Source organism: Petaurus breviceps, unplaced genomic scaffold, assembly GCF_028583685.1.
Source record: "Petaurus breviceps papuanus isolate PSGF00001 unplaced genomic scaffold, PetGlider_PUasm1.0 90895, whole genome shotgun sequence".
NCBI classification, from domain to species: Eukaryota; Metazoa; Chordata; class Mammalia; order Diprotodontia; family Petauridae; genus Petaurus; species Petaurus breviceps.
The window spans coordinates 25,073,094-25,095,312 of record NW_027187372.1 but is presented as its reverse complement, the minus strand read 5'-3'; the positions used below and the strand labels follow the sequence as shown (position 1 = coordinate 25,095,312).

At 39.2% G+C, this 22,219-nt stretch overlaps 1 long non-coding RNA gene across 2 annotated transcripts in view; it reads left to right on the top strand.

Moving 5' to 3' along the window:
- The window catches only part of LOC138150917 (uncharacterized), a 105,677-nt gene that overhangs the window by 21,385 nt on the left and 62,073 nt on the right, over window positions 1-22,219 (top strand). For both annotated transcript variants that reach the window (XR_011165683.1, XR_011165684.1), the window contains exon 2: window positions 6,699-6,783. This is a non-coding gene — a long non-coding RNA (uncharacterized lncRNA). The remainder of the gene's footprint in view (window positions 1-6,698; window positions 6,784-22,219) is intronic.

Below are 22,219 nucleotides of genomic sequence, written 5' to 3'. Positions count from 1 at the left end.
CCCTCCCCTCCTTCCTCCCTTCCTCCCCTCCTTCCTTCCTTCCTTTTTTCATTTCTTATTGACTCATAGAATAATTACTTTTTATTTGGCCTGTTCGAATTTCAGATAGTCCAGTTCTTGTAAAACTTTTACCCCCCCACTTCTGTTCTAAGTTACTCATTCTTCCCCCACCATTTACACTTTATACTTTGTATCTCTTGCTTCATTTCTTTTAGGTATTCTTGGAGTCCTTATGGCTAGGTCATTTTTATTTTTGAGGCTCTATGTGAACTTGCTGTGAAGTTATTTTCTTCTTTGGGACCTCTCAAGTCCCTCTTCAGTCCAGACTGTTTCTACATTGTGTTTGACATTTTCTGTTGTTTAGTCATATGTCCAGCCTCCGTTTCTGGATTGGGCCTTTGTGCTTGGGTCAGACTCCAGTTTGTACTCTTGAAGCTTGTCTGGAGGCATTGCTTGGTACCAAATGACGTGGCTAAGACTAGACCCTATCCTTTGTAGAATTCCTGGTTTTTGATTGTCCACTCGTGGCTTGACTTGGGTTTTGGCCTTAGCCCTTTTTCTCACACAGTTGTGAACCCAGAGTTGGCTCTGTTCTTTGTGACTTTGACATGCCCCAGCCAGATGTTGTTGATTTTACTAACCGGCCTTCTGCAAGTCTTCAGGGCCTGCTCTGGCACTTTCTCTTACCACCACACTGGACCTCATGTATAAGCTTTCTAGCTTCTGGGGTGGGCCCAGGCTGCCTGGGTGCTGGTCTGACCCCATATACTGATGGACTCAAACTCTGGCTGCTTAAATTATGCACTACCTGTCTCCTACTGTATGTACCCTTAGCCTATCCTCTCTTATCTCCACTCAGATCCTCCCCAGCTTTCTGAAAGTCATAGCTATTTCTCTTTGGTTTGAATTATCACTGTTCCTTTTGGGGACATTTTTGAGGCTTTACTGGAGCATTTAATGGGAGATCAGTTATCCTCTAGGACCTTAAACACTACCATCTTACCCAGAAGTCTTGTTCTGAAGTGTAAGAATTCTTGGAATTATCCTGGAGAAGTGGATAGAGAGAATTGTCCTCAGTGTCAGAAAGGTCTCTCTCTGCATAATAAATTGTAAAGCAGGTGCCAACTGTATTTGTAGAGGCAATTTATTAACTCATCGGGAGTTCCCTATGACAATGAAATCACAGGTCTAATTTTAAAAAATTCCTAGTTACTAAAATTACCTCATTCCCAGCTAATACTGAGGCAGACCCTTCCCTGCCTCCCCTCACCCCTGGGTCAGCCTCTTAATCACATAGTTAAGATCCTGCAACACCAGGCTTCTTACCGTTCCTTACTTGGGAAGCTTTATTTTTCAACTTTGTTCTTTTCACTCATTTAGAATGCTTTCTTTGCCTCCTGGCTTTCCTGACTTCCTTCAGGACTCAGTTCACTTTGGTCAAGAGGCCTTTCCAGGTCCTTCTAGGCCTCCCTCTCTTCTAGTGCCTTCCCTATGAGATTAGCTGAGAATCATCGCTTGTGTATATAGCTGTTGTATCTATATAGTTATTTGCTTATTGAATCCCCTGTTTAGAATGTGAACTCTTTAAGGATAATGATCATGATTTTTTCTCTCTTTTTTTTTTTTGGTTGGGGGTGGGGTATCCCCAGTCCTTAGCACAGTGCCTGGCACATAATAAGTGCTTAATAAAAGCTTGTCTGACAGATTGATTGGAATAATTTCCATACCTTTGAAGCACTTTGTTCATATTTTCCTGTTTAATCAAATTTGGAGTGTGAGAACAGGCCCTGCAAGATCCTAGTAGTACACACCCTTCTTCCCATAAGCCTTGAGCTAAGTTCCAATTGAAAGCACCTGCCTTCTTTATTTTTACCAAAATTCTAGAGGAGGAAAGTGCAGCCTGTAGCTTCCCATCAGAATGAAAGACTCCTCTTTTAGCATTATGTTGTTGTTTTTTTTAAATGGCAGAATTGATTTATGAAAAGTTGATTTCGAAGCTTTATTGGAGTGTTTATGGGAGATCAGTTATCTTCTTTTGAAAAGACAGTTAAAAAACAAGCTCAAAATCTGAATCTACATTGCTAACAAAAATGGAGAAAGAAGGTTTTTGAAGCTCCTTTCTCTTTATTATGAAACATAATAACCCACTTATTTCATGCTTATGATACAACAATAAGTACTATGCCCCCGAGGTTCCCCACATCAAGTTCCTCTAAATTAGTGATCTTTTTTGGGGGAGATGGGAGGTGATGCTCACATGTTATTTACTTCTAAAATGGCAGGGTGTATTAGACTGATGCTACTTGTCCATTTTTATAGCAGAATTCGAATTCTTTCAAGCAAACGAGCCAGCTGGAAAAGTTTTGTTTTCATTTTTGTTTTTCTGTCTCGCCAGAGAGGCCCCTAACAAGCTCTGCCTCTGACGTGGTCCCACGCTATCAGCTTTTGCTATGGGGGTTCTTCCTTCTGAGAAGACATTCCTCCCAGTAGAGGGCATCAATGTCCACTGGCACAGGCTGGTCTAATAACTCCATTTTAAGAGAGCAAGCAGCCTTGCCAAGCCGGCTCCAATTGATCATTGGTGTGTGTTTCATATAATATTAATTGTTTTAACCTCTCGTGGTTTAACCAGGTTTATTGGCAGCATGGTGGAGTTCTGGGGCTCCACAGGGGCTGTGCATAGAACCTGTTTGAGGAGGGAGACAATGGGCTGGATTTAGAACTGAAAAAGAAAGAAAGAAAGAAAATAAATTCCTCCAAGGTGGTAATTAGTTCCCAAGTGCTTTTCACTTATATGGTGCTTTTCACCCTCAAAGCATTTTGGAAATGTTAACATAGAGGACATTGTAAGGTCCCCAGGGCAGGACTTTGTTGACTGTTTGGGGCATTTTTAATTTTTCTTGCTCTAGCATTTTTTGAAAGAATAATCTTTCAAAAAAAATTAAATATAAAGGAAAAGAAAGGCTTTTTTTGAGGGGGGGGAATTTTACTTTATTCGTTTTCTACATTACAGTCTTAAATATTTTCTAAAGAAAACCATATGCTACACAGAGAGTAAAAGGACTGCATTTTGGCAAGGAAAAAAGTGACTTTTAACTACTTTAAGATAGAGAATGAGTTTCATATTAAGAGTTCATATACATGTAGCATATATTTTCATATATTATATTGTATATATAATCATATATCAAATCATAATTTACATATATTATCTCATTTAAATTTCACAACATCCTTATAAAGTAGGTGTTGTTATTATCCCCATTTTCCAGATGAAGCAGAGGCAGGTCACTATGACTTATTAAGGTCCATAGAGTTAGTAAGTGTCTACAAGGTGGGACTGAAGCCAGACCTTCCAAGGTGTCTCCTATTCCAGAAGACAAACTGACATCAAAGCAAATATTCATAACAAACAATTTAAATGGGCACTGTGTTCCCTCACTCTATAACAAGGCGACTGTGCCATATACCTCAATTCCTGACCATTTCAGAAAAACGAATAAAGACTTGCCTTTTCTAGCAGTTTCTTGTTCCAGTTGTAAGGGAAACCTCCTTTACTTTTTGGAATCTTCTAAGATCAGGAAGCAAAAGGAATATCGTGTGCAGTCTCTGTTATTGCATCTATATCTCGTAGGGGGCTACTCTTCCCAAGGGGTTCGATATTTCTGTGAATTCCAACCTGATTTTATTTCTGCAATTTTGCTCCTGAGCTCTGGGATGCTTATAATCATCATATTCCTAGTTTCCTAGAAAGCAAGATAAACTTATTGTTTATGTGGTATTTTTTCCCCTCCTTTGTACTGGATTGAGAGAACAGCTCATGTCATTACTTGGTTCCATAAAAAATCATGACATTAAGAAAAATGGGGCGCTTACTTTCATAGGAATGGAGCGAGCTCAGAATGCATAGTTTTCTTCCAGACTCAACTTATCCACCATCTTCTAACTGAAGCCTTTCCCTGCTCTCTCAGCTGCTTCCTTCCTACAGCCATATCTTTCCCCCACCCCCACCCTTACCCCATCACCTTGTTTTCTTAACAATTGATTTCTTAATATATTTTTTAAAAGCACCTACTTCCTAGGGTTGTTAGGAGGATCCAATGAGATACCAGACACCTCATGGAACTAAAACTCTTCAAAGTGATCTTTTCTCCTGCCTTACTAAGCAAAACACCCTTTTCAGCTTCACTTACTTTCCCTTCTTCCAACCATAGGCTTTGTAGAGTTTTGTATATGTTGTAATCTTTGCTTTACTGAGGAAGGCTGATGGATATGACATCAGCCTTTCTACTTTCACTTCTGGGAGAGTGGGTGTGATGTTGGACTTTCTATTTTCATTTCCAGAATGAATATTTTAAGTCAGGAAAGGCTTCACAAAGAGTGTGCCATCAAATCTAGTCTAATGCCATTTATCGAATACCTACCATACATAAGGTGCTTCTATACAAAAAACAAACAAAATCAGAAAATACTCCTTTACCTCAGGTAGTCAACATACCAGGGGGCCTTGAGTTAGTAAAGGCAGACATGAGGGTCACCACCAGTGGTGGGTGAAAATACTTTAGGCAGGGGTACCTGCCTTTTTGTCCCTAATCCATTCTGGATCCCCTGTTATTAGGTCAATCATATTATAACCTAAGTCTGATAGATGTAAGCTTGATAGCAAACATTGCCTAAATTTTCATCTTTACAGTTCCAGCACTAGTAAATACTCAATCAATGCTATTGATTAATGGATTGATCATGTAATTCCCCTTGCTTAAAACGCTCTACTATAAGATTTTTTTTTAATGATTCTCTATTCACTGCCTATTCAGTAAAGTTCAGATTCCTTATTGTGGCATTCAAAGCCTCCACCTTACTTTCTAAAACTGTTCTCACATTCTTTTCTTTTTTTTGGGGGGGGGTTTTGTTTTTTTTTCTTTTTTGCTTTTTGGAGGGGCAATTGGGGTTAAGTGACTTGCCCAAGGTCACACGGCTAGTTTTTTGTGTTAAGTGTCTGAGCCTGGATTTGAACTCAGGTCCTCCTGACTCCAGGGCCGGTTCTCTATTCACTGCACCACATAGCCACCCCTTCACATTATTTTCTTATAGATGTTCTAGCATATCCCCACCCTTCTTAGGCAGAATTCCTATATAAACTTTGGGGCCAGAGGTTCCTATCTATCCTTTTTCTAAATGCTTTGAAATCTACTCTCTAAATATCTAGGGCGTACTTCCTATTTTGCTAATATTTCTAGTCTTCCCTGTTATTGCTAAGGGTGCCACTATCCCCCTAAGTCTCCCAATGCCAGTCATTTTACAAATATTTTTGCAACTGATTCTCACAATAATTATTATTTCCATTTTACAGTTGAGGAAACTGAAGCAAATAGGTTAAGTAACTTGCCTATGGTTACATAGCCAGTAAGTACCTTAGGTCCTATTTGAACTCTGGTCTTCTGGCCTCCAGGCCAAGTGAGCCACCTAGGCATCGCTAGGCATTCAGAACAATGAAGGAGAGAGAAAAGTCAGGTAAAATCTGAAGTCAAGCAGGCAGACAGTCAAAAAGTATTAAGCACTTACAGTGTGGCAGGTACTGTGCTAAACCCCAGTTTCTGCCCTCAAGAAGCTCATAATCTAATGGGGGAGAAAACATGCGAACAGCTACAGGAAAAAAAGGCACATGGGCAAAATAAATAGAAAATGATAAAAATTAAGGAGGATAAGGATAACCTTCCTGTAGAATGTGAGATTTTAGCTTGGACTTAAAAGAAGCCAGGAAAATCAAGGGGCAGGGATGAGGAGGGAGACCATTAATTACATGGAGGACAGCTAGAGATAATGCCTGGTAGCTGTGGGAGTCTTATCTGAGAAACAGGAAGGGGTTCAGTGTCACTGGATGAAAGAGTACATGGCGGGGTACATAGTGTAAGAAGATGTGGTGAGGGGGAGACGTTATGGATGGTTTTGAATGCCAAAAGATACAGAGGACTTTGTATTTGTCTCTGGAGGACATAGAGAACCATTGGGGTTTTATCTAGTGAGGTTGTTGGTGGGAGGAGGAGGAGGGAACATAGTCAGATCTGAACTTTAGGAAAATAATTTTGGTGGCTCAGGGGAAGATAGACTGGATTGGGGAGAGACTTGAGACAGGTAGGGTATTGCAATATTCCAGGTGTGAGAGGATGAAGTGTCCACCAGTGTGGTGGCAGCATCCAAGGAGAGAAGGGGGCTATTCTAGAGATGCTGCACAAGTCCACTGGACAGGCCTTGTGAACAGAGTAGATGTAGGGAGTCCAGGATGACAATTACTTTATGAACCTGGGAGGATGGTGTTGTCCTCAGCAGTAACAAGAGTTTGGAAATGCTAGCAAACAAACATACAAATAAATGCATGTGTGTATGTATAAATGTATATGTATATATGTACATACATACATACATATATATGTACATATATGAAAGTAATATGAAAAAAAGATTAGAAAGTTAAGTGGGGGCCAGATTGGGGAGGATTTGAATGCCATAATAAGGAATCTGATCTTTATTGAGTAGGCAACTGAATGGAGAACCATTAACAATTTTATATTGTGGGGCTCTGAGCAAGGGGAATTACATGCTCAATCAATTAATCAATAAGCATTTACTGAGGACCTACTATGTGTTTGGTATTGTGCTAAGTGCAATAATAATATGATTTCATTTGACCCTCACAGTAACCCAGGGAGGTAGATGCTGTTATCGTCTCCATTTTACAGTTGAGGAAACTGAGGCAGAGGTTATGCCAGGATCACCTAACTAGTAAGTATCTGAGATGTGGATTTCAACCTACGTTTTCCTGACTTCCAAGCCGAGAGCTCTATTCACTGTGCCAGTAAGTTGCCTCTAGCCTGAAGGCAGTATAACTTATTTGACTCAGTTTTTCCATCTATAAAATGGGGATGAAAATCGTACATAACTTACAGAGTTATAATGAGGATTGGTGGAGACAATCTGAGTAAAGTCATTTGCAAACTTTGAAGTCAGTGTCAATACTAGTTATTACTATTCTACCTGCAACTCTATGATTTCTAAGTTAGTTGACTTCTGCATAACTGAGGCAACAAGGGAACAAGATTCTGTCTTTGATATTTACGTCGTGGTTCCTCTGTTTTTGTCACTGCAGAAAGATGAGACCAGGATCATGTCCGTCCTGGGCCTCTGTTGCAAGAGGCCAATCCAGTTAAACAGTTCAACCGAGTAAACATTTATTAAGCATTTACAGATATCTACAGGGCACTGTGCCAGGCACAAAGGTTAAAGCCCACAGGCCTTACCCTCATGGAGCTTGTAGGGCATTGTGTGGTGTTTGTTCTTTCCTGTAGATCTCCAGGAGGCAAAATAGCTTTTAGCTGAACTTGTTTGAGGGAAGGATTCATAGATGGGCACAGGTACTTAATAAGTGCCCTACCCAACGTCACTTGGTCTCCAGATCCTTGTTTCTAACTTGGTTAATCTATTGGAGGTACTGCAGAGTCCGCCCAGTGCAGGTTAATATTTCTCCCTTTCTTCTTAAGTGCTTAGTTTGTTTTTAGGCAATGATTGAAGCTTTAGGGAAAACGCAAATTTTATTGCCACTTGCCTCCATGTGAAGTGAGAGATAGAAGGTTACTCTGCTTATTCTTTGTTTCTTCTAAGCCCTGGTTTTCTCACTCCCTTTCTTTCTTTCTTTCTGGAATAATCAAGAGATATGATCTAGCAGCAGGAGGGAAGATAGCTTGCTGTTGGCATTAGACATATTGTCCCATTTCTTAACGTACTAGGAAAGTCTTCTGTCTCCTTATCTGGATGACTTGCTGTAGGGACAGTGTTGCTATTTAGGGGTTTTTTTTGGGGGGGTATCTGACTGTCTATGAGTCCATTTGGGATTTTTTTGGCAAAGATTTGCCATTTCCTTCTCCAATGTATTTTACACATGAGGAAACTGAGGCAAACAGGGTTAAGTAACTTGTCCAGGGTTGTACAGCTAGTGTCTGAGGTGAGATTTGAACTCAGGGAGATAAATTTTTCCTTACCCCAGGCCCAATACTCCAGCCACTGTGCCACCTTATGTATGGGTGATAGGGATGGAGAAATATTGACAGAAAGGAAAGAGTGATTATTGCATGATGGGGGAGAAAGATCCAGGCAATCCTCAACATCCTCTGTTTTTCTGTTGCTTATATACAAGCTGCTGGTTTGTGGTGGGGAGGGATTATGCCACATGACCTTCAGACTGTTGGAGGTATTTATAGGATCAGTTAATCAACATTTATTAAGTGTCTAATGTGTGCCATATACTGTGCCAAGCATTGGATCATAGATCTGGAACTTAAAAGATTTGATAGATTATCTAGTCCTACCCTCACTTTTTACAGAGGAGGAAAATGAGGCCCAGAAAGTTTAAGTGACTTGGCCAAAGAAACAGAATTAGTGACAGCTGGGATTTGAACCTAGGTTTTCTAATTCCAAATGCAGCATGCTTTCCAAATTATTCGTGTGCAGGGAATTAAAAAAAGAAAAAGAACCAAACCCAACTGTGTGAGTTTACATTTAAGATAACTCCTGCACCTGTGATTTCTTTGATGTAAGGAATACTTGTATGAAGAAACTCCCTCTAACAATGCAGGTTGGCTCCTTCTCTGCAACTTACCATAGACTGTTGCACTCAGTTGAGTAGGGTCTACTGAGGTCACACAGTCAATGTGTCAGGAAAGGCAGAACTCAGACTTAGATCTCTCCATCGCAATAATATTACAAGCAGTAGTTAAGATCCCAGGCTAGTACACAAAAACATATTTAATCCTTAGAGCAGCTGACCTAGAACTACTTACAGTAAGAATTCTAACCCTTATGCCATATTGCTATATGAAGTTGGGTTTTGAGGTATCAAGCAATTGATGTGCAAGCAAACTTTTGGAACACAAGAGGTTTAGAAGATAAGGACTTCTTACCATTTAACATCTTGACTACCAGCTCCTTTCACTCTTTCTCTTTCTTGGGTATCATGCACAGCCCTGCCTCATTTAAGTCTAATTCATGTTCAAGTCAACACATCACCTTGTGATGTCAACAGTCCTCTTTGACAAATGAAGGATGAACAACAATTTAGGGAAGGGCACCTGCTCTTTGTATTACATCCTGCTTAACATCTCTAGTAATAGTCGATGACAGTTGTATGGTCCTTTAAGGTTTGCAAAGTTCATTCTGTATGTCATCTATCTGATGTTGAAAACAACTCCGTGAAAAACTCTTAGTATCTCCGTATTACAAGTGAGGAAAATAGAGAGTAGATTTCACCTGGGTCCCTAAGTAAGTGTCTGAAACAGGAGGACTCCAAGTCCTCTGCCTCCTAGCTGCCTCCAGGAACTGCGATGATAACCTAAAAATTAAACTTTGCCTTTGAAATGCCTTGAGTTGTAGTGTGTGGCAGGCAGGTTATCCCTGCTTCTCCCAAATAAAACTAAAGATTCATTTTATAAAGGATTTATCCTTTCTTTTCCTGACAATGACTCAATGCCTGGGTATATTTTAAAATGTTTTCTTTTACTTTAGAAAAGAAGAAAAAAAAGCAGTTACTACAAGAACACTTACTGTAAGCTTGTGGATTTTTTTTTGTTGTTGTTTAATAGTACTATGGCTTCCCTTGGATGTGTCTGGGAGATAACACCTATAAAAAGGAAGCAAAGAACAATGGGATTGACCGAAACATTTGAATAATTTCCTAATAAGGAGATGTTCAGGTAGCAAAAATGAATGTTTTTAAAATAGGTTGAGCTACAAATAATCCAAATCGTTTTTAAACAATTGAGTTATTCTGATAACTGTTTATCAGCTGCCAAGGGCTGACCCTGTGACATTAGTTTAATGACTCACAGATTGAGAAAAATGCTAGCTTAACTGAGCCTCCCTCAACCAGAGCAGGGAAGGATGCCTTGCCTTTTGGGGGAAGTTTTTGGGACTGATGGAAGGAGAGTTTCTGGTGTGCTGCAGAGGAGTCAGGCTGAGAGTCCGTAGTTGGAGCAATGGTTTATAGCTTCCCTCTCTTGACCCTTTCCTCCCTGCCCACCCCCCACACTCCTTTCAGTGGGCTTCTGGAACAGGATGTGCTCACCACTGTTCTCTAAAGCCACAGGTGGGAGGTGCCCTAAGACAGGGGGAGGTATTTGGACATCCTCTTGTGTTCTCTTTCAGAAACCCACTCATGTGTAAATGCTATGAACAGAAAAGTGTCACTGGAAGTAACAAAGGCCTTGTTTAATCGTGTTTCTCCTTTGCCAACTGAGGCCTTCATGTTTGGGGTCTGTAGTCACTAAATTATCTCAATGGTTCTTTTCCTAATCTCTATCATCAATTTAACAAGATCTTTTCTCTAAGTGGGAAGGAAGAGCTATGAGTTGGGGCACTCTCAGCTCAAATCCCACTACCTGGACAAGTCCCTTAATCTTCCTAGTCCTCAGTTTCCTTAACTGTAAAATTGAGGGGGATTGGGCTAGGTGACCTCTGTGGTCTTTCCTAGCTCCACATCTCTGGTCTCATGTTTGTGTGCTGGTGAATCTATAGTCTCTGAAAATGTCTGCAGAGAATTTTAGCTAGCAAAAAGAAAAGTAAAAGAGTTTGTTATTAGAAAGATGCCATTTTAGATTCTGAAAGCCACAGTAAAAATGCCTGCCTCTTATTAATATTGCATTTGTGGAGGGTAATTTTTCATTATGTAATTGAGGAGGAATTACTTAAGCAATAGCATTTTGTTTATCAGGCTGTGCCAACTTTTGATCATTAACCTCTTTAACTGGCTCCAGGCTTAATAACTGTCCTGTCCTGGGAATGTAGAGCCTTGGCAAAGATGGGGTTATGAAAGGACAATCTTGAACCTCGTTAGTAAGGTTAGAAACTGAGCAGAACTCTATAAATTCCAGTTTCTTGCCAAATTCTTTTTCTGAATAGCTCCACCATCATCCAAACCACGTGGGGACAGGATGAAGTCTATGTCATCATCCCCATCATCCTGTCTGCTCTTGGAGTTTTTTTGAAGATGTTTTTCAGTGAGTGTTCAGAAGATGAGCTTGTACCCTCATCCTCACATTCAGTGACCCAAAAGTTGTCTATTTACTTGGGCAATAGTCTATTAAAGATAAAAATGTAATGACGGGATAGAAACCTATCCCAGGCCCATTTCTGTTTGAATTGTAATGAACTAACTTGAGAAAAATGAGGATAATAGTGATAGCTATAGTAGAAATCAGCTTGTGTTTCTACAGTTTTAAGGTTTACAAAGTGTGTTACTTTTATGGCTATAAAGCATCTTTAAAACACTGATTTATCAACTTTCTGAGTAGAGATTAATGTATTTGTATGTGCCTTTTTTGTCTCCCCCATTGGAAGGTAAGCTTTCAGCCAGTAGGGATTGCTTTATTCTTTGTACTTGTATCCCCTGCACTTAGCATTTTCTGCTTAATAAATACTTGTTGATTGATTGATAGGGTCACAGATTTATTGCTGGAAGGGTTGTTGGAAGTCATTTAGTCTAACCATCTCCCTTTCATTTTGCAACTGAGGAAATTGAGGCCTAGAGAGTTAAATGACTTATTCAGTGTCACTGAGGTGTCAGAAGTAGGATTTGAACTTGTAGCATAGGCTCATTGGATTATAAATTTGGAACTGGAAGGAACCTTAGAGGTCATCTAGAGGTGTCACACAAACTGCCAAGTACTTCTCCTAACCAGATTAAAATGTAACTGGTAAATATTTAACAAAATCAATTAAAATATAATAGAACAGAGATAACATTAATATGTTTTTCTTTTTTTCTTTAAACATTTTATTTCAGTTCTGAATTCTCCTGCTCCCTCCCATTTTTCCACTACCCAATGAGAAGGCAAGAAATAGGATACTCCTTATACATATGAAGTCATGTTAAATTAACTATGAAGGATGAAGATGAATGCTATCTGCATCCAGAGAAAGAACTGATAAATAGAAATATGTATAGTAATTTTACATATATGTATTCGTGTAACCCATAGGGATCCTTATGTATTGTTTAGGGGATCCCGTTTCTATTTGACCTTGACACCATTGATTGAGTCCAACTTCGAATTTTATAGAGGAAATTAAGATTCAGCAAGGTCAAGTGACTTTCTCAAAATCACACAGGTTTTAAATGACAGAAGCAGGATCATTTGCCTCCAAATCCAGTGTCCTCTTTCCACTAAATCACAGTCCTTTCCATTTAAAAAGGAGAAACCAAGTCATTTATTGATGTTCTTTTAAAATCACATTATCTGCTCCCCAGTGTCTCTCCTTGTGTCCCCTCCCCCTTTTTTCCAGTCTTATGGAACCCTTCCTTTTAGCTATAGAGCAAAGTCAATCAACACATCAGCCCTCTATGACAACTTAGGCCTCACTATTAGAAAGCCTTGGGAGTCATGAATGGTCATGGCATTCATTGGCCATCATTCTGAAATCTTCCAATCAGATTTTCCTTTATATCATTGTGTTTATCATGTAAATTGTCCTTTTGGTTCTGCTTCCTTTACTCCAATTCATGGAAGTCTTCTTAAAATTTCTCAGAATTCTTCGTATTTGTCATTTCTTATGGCACAATAATATTCTATTTCACTCTATTCAGCCATTCTCCAGTTGATGGGCATCCATTTTATTTTCACTTATTTGTATAACAAAATTCCTGCCAAACATATATGTTTGGGATTTCATGGGATATATGCTAGTATTGGTATCATTGGGTTAAAGGGTATGTACAGTTTAGTGACTTCTAGTTTCATTCTTGTTTTCCGGAATGGTTGGACTAATTGACAACTACAGCAGCTGGGCATTGACATACCTGTCTTCCCTTGCCCTCTTCCCTAACATTTATCATTTTCATCTTACAAAATACTTTCCTCACAATAATCCTATGAACAAGATGCTATACAGATTATTTTATGCATGTTATAGATATGGACATTTTCTCAGTTGTCCAGGTAGGAGACTGATCACTTAAGCTTTAAGCACATTTGCCAATTTTGTTCCTGGAATTTTCCTTTGTCTTGTACTTCAAAATGCCTGAAAATCAGCATGAATTCTTGCTTGTGAATCTATAGGTGATCCAAAAAATGGTTTAGAGCAACATTTACAAACATTGAAACATCATCAACCGGGAATCTTCCATGTTTACTTAAATGCCAGATGTAGAGGGCTCTTCCCTGCATGAGGAGACACCTGTAATTTGCTTTCCACAGGGGAAGAGAATGCAATGTTTATATTTCAGTGAATCTGTAATCTCTTCAGTGTAGCTGTTCCCTTCACCAGTAAAGAATCCAACCCTCTAACATGGCCAGGTCCCTCCTATCTTCCCTAGACCTTGACATCTATTTCCTTGAGCTATCATTTTATATCTCTCCTTCCTTTAACAGCCAAATTGAAGTCAAGTCAATCAAGCATTTATTAAACAGGTACTATGTGCTTGGCACTGTCTTTTTTGTTGTTGATTCAGTTGTTTCTGACTCGTTGTGACTCCATTTTGGGATTTTCTTGGCAGAGATACTGGAGTGGTTTGCTATTTCCTTCTCCAGCTCATTTGACAGATGAAGAAACTAAGGCAAGCAGGGTTAAGTGACTTATCCAGGGTCACATAGCTAGTAAGTGTCTGAGACCAGATTTGAAGTCAGAATGAGAAATTTTCAAGACTGCACTCTATCCACTATACCACCTAGCTGCCCCAGCATAGAGACATGATGATATAATAGGGATTAAATTGTCTTATCCTTTTCAGTCTGAACAAGCTTCAGTTGAAATTGCCTATGACAAATATAGAGAGAAGACACTGGTTTGTAAACTTTTTTTTTGGTGTTATAGACCCCAACTTAGGATAATGTTTTTCAATGCAAAAATGAAATACATTGAATTACAAAGACAATTATATTGAAATATATTTATGGGACTATTAAAAAAAATTTCATGGACCCTGAGCTAAGAACTCTTGTCCCAAAGTAAAGAATAATTTTGTTAAAGTTAGGACTAGGGTTGAGTTGCATGAGATTGTAGATTAGAAAAGTGGTGATATTTTAGCCTAAAAATATGAATTTAGACCCTTAAGCCAGGTCTTGGGAATGAAAGATTTCTCATTGTGGATTAAACTGTGTTCCATGATGTCTAGCTAATTTGGAACACATAGGTGTCTTTATTGCATACCTGTTAAGTCTTTGGCATGTCTAATCACTGAACATCCTTGAAAGATTATCGTGGCTAAGGTGAAAAATGGATTGGAAAGCTAACCCCACAATCACTTATGACAATATTTATGACAAAATCTAAAGATAAAAATGAAGAGAAGACAAGGCAACAAAAACAGGGACGTGAGCGCAGCTGAGACCAGCTGACTAAAGGCAGGCTTTTCTCCTCCTCGATGTTTCTGCCTTGGTCACTGTTGACCATTCTTTCTCCTTGATAGTCTTTGCTCTAGGTTTTTGGGGCCTGTCCTGATTCTCCTTCCTATCTGACCACTCCTCTGTCTCTTGGGCCCTCTTCTCCTCTTCCCCATCCCGCTTCACTGGGTGATCCCATAAAGCTCCCATGAATATAATCACTACCTCCTTGCTCATGATTCTGAAGTATACCTATCCTACCTGCCCCGCCCCCTCCCCTTTCCCTGCTACAGAGGGCAACACCATCCTCCCAGTCTTTTAGTATCACAACCTAGGAGTGAACCTGGACTCCTCACTATCTCTTAGCCCCCATATCTAAGGTCCACTGATTTCACCTTTGCAACAACTCTTGAATATGCCCCCTTCTCTCTTCTGACACAGCTACCACCCTGGTGCAAAGCCCTTATCCCCTTATACTTGGTCTATTGCAATAACTTGCTGGTGGGTCTATTTGCCTCAAGTGTCTTCCCATTTTAATCCATCTTCCATTTTGCCATCAAGTAATTTTCCTAAAGTGAAGATTGAACCATGTTGCCATCCTCCTACTCAGTAAACTCTAGTGTCTCCCAATTACCTCCAGGAACAAATATCTAATCATCTATTTGGTGTTCAAAGTGCTTCATAAGCTAGCTACCACCCGCCTCTCCAGTCTTCTTATACCTTACTCTCCAGCATGTACTCTTGGATCCACTGATGTTGGACTCCTTGCTATTCCACAAACAAGACCCTCCACCATTCAGTTCCTGACAATTTCTCTGGCTGTCATCCATTCCAGAATATTTTCCTTCCTCATTTCAGCCTACTGCCTTCCCTGGCTTTCTTTAGGCACCAATTAAAATCTCACCTTCTGTAGGAATCCTTTCCCAACCTCTTAATTCCAATACCTTCCTTTTCTTAATTATTTCCTATTTATTCTGTATATTGCTTGCTTTATATATATTTGTTTGCTTGTTGTCTCCCTCATTGGATTGTAAGCTCCTTAAGAGAAGAAAAAAAAATTTTTATACATACACACATACATACATATATATAGGTATTCCCAGTACTAAGAATAGTGCCTGATATATAGTAGATGCTTAATAAATGTTTATCGTTCTGACTGAGCTGATTGGAGGGAAACTGTTGCTGGGAGCTGATTGGGGGAAAGTTGCCTTGCTTTCTAGTACTTTCCATACTTTGAGAGAGGGGAAACCCTTCCAATACTTACCTATGGTGTCCTAGATTGTCTTTCACAGCTTTAGGAGAAAGTTTCTCAGCTCCTGGAGAGTACAGATCAGAATAGCTCTGTAGATTTCCATGCTTGAGAACACTATTAGATAAAAGAATTTAAAACTGCTTCTGTAACCCTAGCGTAGCAGAGACACTACTTTGTCTAGCAGGAGAGCAGGGAGGTTCAGGAAAAGAATAATAATGATAATTGTCTAGGTGACTGTAGTTCACATTGTTCTCTAAAGAGACCACAGACATTAAGGCTCTAAGTCCAGGGTCACGAGTTGCCCTGGACACATGAGGTTCCCTATTCTGCTAGGTTTTGTAAGTTACTCTGCACTGTCCTTTATCACACACACGAACATGTTGTATTAATGAGAGATAATGACCTAGGTCTTAGGGATAAACTGTTATTTTTCAATTATTTCTATTGTGATTATTTTTGCTTTTGCCTTCTAATTTAGTTTCTGTTTGATATTTTAAGAGTTAGTCATATCATAGTGATAAATTTGTGTAAATGGAAAACATACCAGTGGGGGTTCAAGAGAATTTTTGAAAGTCTGATTCCCCAAAGCAGTAGAATTCTGTTACCTGGAATTTTGTCCCCTGCACTAACTATGCTCCTTCCCATAAGGAAATTATTAACCTCTCTTGTGTCCTTGTGAAAAATAACTCATACATGATTATAAAAACCTTTAATATTTTATCTTAATTAATGAGGAACATGGGTCAACCACAATAAATTAGAAACACAGAAGAAACAGCACAAAAGAATCCCTGTACTCAAGTAGCTTCTGCTCTAAATTACCCTATAAAAATAAAATATGCTTGGTATTATTCATGTTCATAGTTAGAAAATTTTGCTAATGTGCCATAACCCAGTGGCTCTCCATCTTTCTTCTGGCTGCTAAAAGCAGATGCCAGCAGCAGGAATTCCAGAAGGATGATGGCCTTTAGGCATTCTGTCTATCCTCACACAGTGAAGGTGACTAGCTCAGTCACACTGTTTCAGAAAACATACATAAAAGGAGGGAAAGGCTTTAATCAATGCCATGTAGTAGCTGATTGACTTTCTTTCATTTCATTGCATAAGATAAACATTTTCATTTAACCAAGAGAATGACTACTTGTATTCTAAATACATTAGTGACTGGCTTTGCCAAGTTTATAAACAAAGATAGGGATTTCTGAAGCTGCTTGTGAAATTGGCAGGAATATAGCACAGTAGGAAACTGTATGCTTTTTATGTATGAGGCCCCATTTGTTCCCCACTATTTACCTGACTTTTGGGCTAGATCACTTTATGATTGGATAGATTCAGAACTGATTAGATGGCAGGAGCCAATTAATAGTCATTAATGAGTCAATGTCAAGCAGGAAGTCTCCAGTATAATGTTCCAGGGATCAGTGAGTAGAGAAAAGAAAAGGTAAGGGAATGCTAGGGATATAGAAATGGCAAGATTTGGCAACTGACTGGGAATATGGGATGAACGATAGTAAGAAATAGGTAATAAAGCAAAAGTTGTGAACCTAAGAGACTGGAAGAAGGTCACCATTTCAGTAGCAAAGTGGAAAGTTTGGAAGGGGAAGGGCTGATTTTGAAATTTTTATTCATTTTCTTTAAATTTTATTTTTGATTCTATATTCCCTCCCTCCACCCTTCTCCCACTTACTGAAGGTAAGAAACATGATACCCATTATATGTATAGTCAGGTAAAACATTTCCGCATTAGCCATATTTTGGAAAAAAAAATAAAGGGGAAAAATGCTTCAATCTGCAATCTGAGTTCTTCAGTTCTCTACCTGGAGGTGGATAGTATTTGATGTTGTGAATCCTTTGGAGTTTTAGCAGATCATTGTATTGATTAGAGTTACTAAGTCTTTCATAGTTGATTTTCCTTAAAATATTGCTGCTTCTGTGTTGCTTGTTTTCCTGGTTTGTTTCACTTTACTTTGAATCAGTTTATATAGGTTTTCCCAGGTTTTTCTGAAACCATTCCCTTCATCATTTCCACACACTAGTATTCCATCACCTTTACCTATCATAATTTTTTGACCAATTGACCAGTCATCCCCTCAGCTTCTATTTTTTTCCTATCACAAAAAAAGCTGCTATGAATATTTTTGTACACAGGAGTCTTTTTTCTTTTCCTTTGATCTATTGGGGTATAGACCTAACTAAAGTACTATTGGGTCAAAGTGTATGCACAGTTTTATAACCATTTGGGCATAGCTCCTTATTGTTCTCCAGAATGGGTGGATTAGTTCACAGCCCCACCAACAGTGCATTTGTGCACCTATTCTCCCACATCTAGGTGGGGGGTTCAGGGGGAGGGACTGCGAGTTCAGTTTTTGACATGTAGAGTTTAAGATGTCTCTGGGATATCAAGTTGGGAACTTCAGACAAGGAACTGGTGATACAGGACTGAAGCTCAGGGGAGAGACTGAGGATATGTGTGTGTGTGTGCATGTGTATGTGCATACATACACATATATACATATATATGCATATATGTGTGTACTCACACATAGACATAATCTTCATAAGTTTAATATGGAGGAGATGTTGCTACATAACAATTTGTCTTGAAATCAGTAGACTACAAATACTATAAATATGGATAAGTAATGCAACCTTGGTAGCTAGATGGCTCAGTGGATTGAGCACTGGGCCTGGAGTTAGGAAGACCTGAGTTCAAATATGGCCTCAGACACTTACCAGCTGTGTACCTAAGCAAATCACTTAATCTCCGCTTTATTTTTTATTTTTTGCTTTTTGGAGGGGGGAAGGTAGGGCAATTGGGGTTAAGTGATTTGCCCAAGGTCACATGGCTAGTTTGGTGTTAAGTGTCTGAGATCGGATTTGAACTCAGGTCCTCCTGACTCCAGGGCCGGTGCTCTATTCACTGTGCCACCTAGCCGCCCCTTAACCTCTGCTTTAATCCACTGGAGAAGGAAATGGCAAATCATTCAGTATCTTTGCCAAGAAAACCCTATCGTTTTATGGACAGTATAGTCCACAGAGTCACGAAGAGTCACATTGAACAACAATAACATTAGTTCAGCCTTAGGCTGAATTGAGAGATGGTGTTCAGGACTAAGAGAGTGATAGTTCTCCTGTACTCTGCCTTGGAGAGATCTCACCAGATCTGGTGGAGAATTTTCAGTTCTAGGAAAGATATTGGTAAGCTGGAGAGTATAAGGAGAGCAATCTGCATGGTGAAGGCACATAAATTCATGTTGTATCAGGATAGGTTGAAGAAGGGTAGACTCAGAGGGAACAAGCTTTAAGTGTTTGAAGGACTGTTATGTGTCATAAGGTTAGACTTTCTCTGCTGGGTCCCAGAAGGAAGCCAAGAGCAAAGAGGCAGGTAATGTTAACAAAAACAACAACCATAGTAATGATAGTTGACATTTGTATAGAACACCAGTTCTCAGAGTGTTGGGGTCCCGACACCCTTTTAGAGGATCTTTGAAATCAAAACTATTTTTATAATAAAACTAAGATATTATTTGCCTGTTAGAATATTCCTCCCTCTACCAATTACATATTTGTGCGAAGCTGGATTTTCTCCATATACTTCAATGAAAACAATATATTGCCATAGAGTAATGCAAAAGTAGATAGGAGAATCCAGCTGTCTTCTATTAAGCTAGACATTCCATTTGCAAAAATATTTAAAAGAATGCCACTCTATCACTAATTTTTTTTGAAAATATAGTTTTTTCACAAAAATAGATTATGTTAATATGTAATTGTTTTTTTTATTATTTTAAGTGAATTAATATTAAAATGTTTTAATTTTTAATGTAAATATTGGTAGACAGAACCCACATTAAAAAAAATAAACCTGGAATCCTCAATGATTTTTAAGAGTATAAAGGGGTCTTGAGACCAAAAAGTTTGAGAACCATTGATATTGATCTTTAAGTTTGCAAAAATGCATTACAACTCATTGGATCTTCACTACAAGCCTGTGAGGTAGATGCCATTATTATCCCCTTTTTTTCAGGTGAGTCAGTGAGATTAAGTGACTAGCCCAGGGTCATACAGCTAAAAGGAATCTGGGGGTAGCATTTGAATGCCGGTGTTGACTCTAAATTCAGCATACTATCCACTATGCCACCTAGTGGCCTCAAGGCTTCTTGTTAGGAAAAACTCAATTGTTTTTGTTCAGCTGTGCCCTACCCTCTGTGACCCCATTTAGAGATTTCTTGGCAAAGATACTGGAATGGTTGGCCATTTCTTTTTCTGGCTTATTTGACAGATGAGGTGGAACTATCCCAAAGCTCAGTGGGCTTCCCCAGAATGCAATGGGCTCTCCTCACTGGAAATCTTTCAGGCAAAGACTGGGTGACTACTTATTGGGTCAGTTATAGAGGGGGTTCTTGTTTAGGTTGCACTGTGTGACCCCTGAGGTCCCTTATGATTTTTAGACTTCAGTGATTCATTTGATGAAATGATGTAGAAAGCAGATGCATTTCCCCCAAAAGGTGGTGGGGTGATGCAAAATTACAGTGACTTTTAAAAACCACTTCAGTGACTTAAGCAATCTTGCCCTTCACTGTTTCTCTTTATAAGATTCAAGGCTTCTTCATTCTAGTGACTGCAAAGCTTCAACTGAAGGCTTGTATTAGTTGAGTTCAGGCACTGCTGGCTGTAATTCCTACAAAGTGTGCAAAAAGGGGCAGGTGCATTCAGCCGGAACCCTGTTCTCCAGGCTGACTGAGTTCCTTTGGCTCTGTCTAGTGGATCATGGATCACTTTTCCGTGACATAACATTACCAGGAAACTGTGCAGGACTTATTCAGAAGTTCCATTTCCCAAACTTAAGTAACTATGTCAGAAAGCCTGTAATTTTCCCATATAAAATATGGGGCCATTTTCTTTTCATATTTTCAGTTTTACAGTCATACTTGTCCAGTGGCTGTAGGATACTGTGGAAAGGACATTGGAATTGGAGTCAGAGACATGGTTTTGAATCTTACCCCTCACTGGGGCAGTATTCCTGGTGGATAGAGAGCTGACTCAAAGCCAGGAAGTCTTGGGTTCAAGTCTAGCACCTGGTGAATACTGGCTGCATGTCCCTGGGCAAGGCACTTAATTACTGTGTGTTCTAGACCAGTGATGTCAAACTCAAATAGAAATGGATTTACAGGGGCTACAGAATGACTTAGAAAACCACAAATTAACATTATCTGTGTTATATTGCATTTTTATTTATTTTGGTGAAGTTTCCTAATTATTTCAGTCTGGTTTGGGAGTGGGGCAGGGAACTGCTGTGAGTTTGACACCTCTCTGAATTTAGGCACCTCTCTGAAACAGAATTCCCTATATTAGTGAAACTGTCCCTATTCCTGTCTTCTGTCAATTACTCTCTGTGTAACCTTGGGCAAGTCACTTAAATTCTCTGGCCTCAGTTTCCTCATCTGTAAAAGAGACTTAATAGCCTTAAAGGTCCCCAAGTCTATGGTCAAAGGTCCCTTACTGTTTCCCAACCATTTCCAGGCCATGCTTCTTTCTCTCTGACCATCTCCTTCAACCCCCTGCATCAGGATCACCTGAACCTTCTTGACCCCACTTCTCCCTAGCTCCTCATTACATATTGTTTTCTCCCATTAGAATGTAAGTTCTTTGAGGGCAGAGACTTGGCTTGCTTGTGTTTGTATTCCCAGTGCTTAGCACAGTGCTTGGCACTAGTAATCACTTAATAAATGTGCTGTTATTTATTCATTGCTGTGAGGTCTGTGTTTTAAATATAGGGAAACACTTGGAAAACATAAAAAAAATCTCTGACCATGTTTCAAATACTAATACAGAAAAATATACAAAAAAATACTTCTACTTTAAAAAGCAAGACTAAAAATTCAATAACCAATCACCAAAGGAAACTTGTTTAGTGATTTTTTTAAGGTAAATATAGTTGGTACAAAGCATTATCTTATAGGTGACATTGTTATATGCCTTACAAAAGATTTCAATTATTTCTTATTTGTCCTCTTTGTGGCTTCTATGGATATATTTGTATATATGTTGTCTCCCTCATGAGCTCCTTAAGAGCAGAGATTGTCTTTTTTTGTCTTTTTGTTTGTCCTGCATTTTGCATAGTGCCTGGTACATAGTAGGTGTTTAATAAATATTTACTGATGGATTGAACCAGGCAAAGGATTTTCAGGATTCCATGCTTGAATTATAAACCACCATGCTTGTAGTAGGTCAAGGTTAAACATAGGAATTTTATAATATTGGGGCTCCAGACATAGTTTATTGTCATTAAATCATTTCAATTGCATCCAACAATTTGTGACCCCATTTAGGGTTTTCTTGGCAAAGATATTGGAGTGATCTGCCATTTTCTTCTCCACCAGATATACTTATGGGGTACAAAAAGGTAAAGGTAAGAGGAGGCATCCACTTTCTTTCCATTAACATCTATGAGTGGCTGAGGTATCAACCAAAGGTGAGCCAAGAATGGTTTTAATTGATCGTCATATTGTGCTGGCTGACTTGATACTGATTGATAACCTAGACATTCTGTGATGAGAGAGAGAGAGACAAAGAGAGAGAGAGAGAGAGAGAGAGA